This window comes from Nanorana parkeri, unplaced genomic scaffold, assembly GCF_000935625.1.
Source record: "Nanorana parkeri isolate BGI_ZX_2015 unplaced genomic scaffold, ASM93562v1 scaffold2005, whole genome shotgun sequence".
NCBI classification, from domain to species: domain Eukaryota; kingdom Metazoa; phylum Chordata; class Amphibia; order Anura; family Dicroglossidae; genus Nanorana; species Nanorana parkeri.
In genome coordinates, this window is record NW_017308273.1 from 140,760 (window position 1) to 143,452 (window position 2,693).

The 2,693-nt window shown below is 55.1% G+C and overlaps 1 protein-coding gene across 1 annotated transcript in view; it reads left to right on the forward strand.

Moving 5' to 3' along the window:
• LPAR2 (lysophosphatidic acid receptor 2) overlaps positions 1-2,693 on the forward strand; it is a 36,944-nt gene that overhangs the window by 18,707 nt on the left and 15,544 nt on the right. The window lies entirely within an intron of this gene.

The following is a 2,693-nucleotide window of genomic DNA, read 5'->3' on the forward strand; positions in this document are numbered from 1 at the left end:
TGGCCCTCCTGATCCCATGTATGACCTTCTCGTCTTCCCATGTATGACCATTTTGATCCCATGTATGACCTCCTCCTCGTGATCCCATGTATGGCCTCCTCCTCGTGATCCCATGTATGGCCTCCTCCTCATCTTCCCATGTATGAATCCAATGAGTGAAAGGGGCAAGTTGGGGGGGAAAGGGCTAGATGATGCTGAATGTCCTCCAGCCAGGAAATGTGGCGAGCCCGGACACCCATGCAGGGCTCTATCTGACTTGCTGCAGCGTCTAATGCACATGGTGAGAAGCTCGCAGTGTGCAGTGACATCACAGGAGGAGCCGGTACATCTGTGTAAGACCTGAAGGCAAGGATTTTAGGCATTTCAGCCAATCATTGTCAGCCTTGTTTAACATTTCAGCTGGTGTGCAGATGATGCAAGTGTCATGGAGGATAATGACAGGCAGTGGCGTAACAACCGGGGGTGCGGGGGGGTCACTTGCCCCGGGCGCAGGACTGAGGGGGGCGCCGTCACGACCCCCGCTAAACGAAGCCCCTGGCTCCCTCTCTCTGACACGATCACCTGGCTGTCATCGGGCGGCCGCTAGGTATTTGTTTAGCTGAGCGGTGGAGCTCCCCGGATAACGATGGGTGAGCTCTGCCCGGGCAGGTCTGCGGCATTCCTGGTACATGCAAAACAAACGACAAACGCACTCAACAATTTGTCACCAGTTATACAGTAAGGTGCACACGAAATGGGCTTTGCACAGTAGAACAGTAGAAAGGTATCATGGCACACTCACAAACCAGCATGTAAAACAACTTGTCTCACCACTAAGGACAATGACAGAGGTTTGAATACACGTCTTCTGCAAAGGATGTGTAAGCCGCACTGCCGCACCAAGGCACCTCTTATAGTGCGGTCCTAACTCTAAACTATGAGAGTCTCCATCTTGGAGCACATGGGGCAGAAGATATCAAATTGGGTGCAGGCCTGTCAGGAGGACGCCCCACCTCCTTAAAGGTACAGAAACACACAAGGGATCCCGCACATCCCATTGGCAGCTGAGAAACCCCATGCGTCGCTGCACCAAATCGGTAAAGCAAAACAAACGACAAACGCACTCAACAATTTGTTACCAGTTATACAGTGAGGTGCACACGAAATGGGCTTTATTCCTGGTACATGTTCAGAGATCTTGTGGCCCAGATTTGGGTTCTCTCCGGGGGAGATGTGATCTGTGTTCCGGGGATCAGATACACTGCAGGTGAATGTTTGTGTGTACGGTGTATGTTCCTCCAGAGGTGAGGACGCATGAGATGATAATGGGGCCGGGTGCGAGGAGAGGACAGGCTGAGACTCGTCATGGAGTAGAGATGAGCCCCCCGAGGCTCCAACTTCCTCAACGTTTTCTTTATTGAGCTATGGTGTAGATTTATAATAGGACGGGAGCCCCTGTGGATGAGACGGGGGGCCCCCTGTGGATGAGACGGGGAGCCCCTGTGGATGAGACGGGGAGCCCCCTGTGGATGAGACGGGGAGCCCCCTGTGGATGAGACGGGAGCCCCCTGTGGATGAGACGGGGGCCCCCTGTGGATGAGACGGGGGCACCCTGTGGATGAGACGGGGGCCCCCTGTGGATGAGATGGGACCCCCGTAAATATGATGTAGATATATGATGAGACGGGACCCCTGTAGATGAGACGGGGACCCCCTGTGGATGAGGCGGGACCCCCGTAAGTATGATGTAGATATATGATAAGATGGGACCCCCTGTAGATGAGACGGGGACCCCCTGTGGATGAGACGGGACCCCTGCAGGCATGATGTAGATATATGATAAGATGGGACCCCCTGTGGATGAGGCGCGACCCCCCTGTGGATAAGATGGGACCCCCTGTGGATGAGGCGGGACCCCCATGTGGATAAGATGGGACCCCCTGTGGATGAGGCGGGACCCCCATGTGGATAAGATGGGACCCCCTGTGGATGAGCCGGGACCCCCATGTGGATAAGATGGGACCCCCTGTGGATGAGCCGGGACCCCCATGTGGATAAGATGGGACCCCCTGTGGATGAGGCGGGACCCCCATGTGGATAAGATGGGACCCCCTGTGGATGAGCCGGGACCCCTTGTGGATGAGCCGGGACCCCCTGTAGATGAGCCGGGACCCCTGCATATAATATCTGTCCCCCACCAGCAATGCCTACATTACTATACTCAGAGATGGTGTCAGTCCAGCGAGTCACCCCATCTGGAGGGAAGGGACGGGGACACTCCGTACCAGCCGGGCCCTGTCTCTCTGGATGAATACGCGCCATTGTTGTCCGTCACGCACAGAACAAACAAATGTATCTAAAGCCAAGACTTGTAGTGTGGAGGGGTTAGACCCCCTGTCAGGTTTTTTATTGTCTGTGTCCCCATTAGGGAGAGTCACCCCCTCTATTTGTCACGGGGACTGAAAGTTGGGGGGAGAAACCACCATTGTGAGTTGCCCCCAGAACTCGTCTCCGGCAATGTATAGCCCGGCGATGAGGTCACTGCGCGAGGTAATACAGATATAGATGGACGTCCTTGCCCCCAGAGTTCAGCTCTAAGTCAGTCCTGAGCATGGCGGGAAGCAGCCAGTCCTCGGGGATTGCGGGATGAGCGGAGGACACGGGAAATGAAGGAAGGGACAGACGGGAATAAACATGAGACACATCTATAGGAA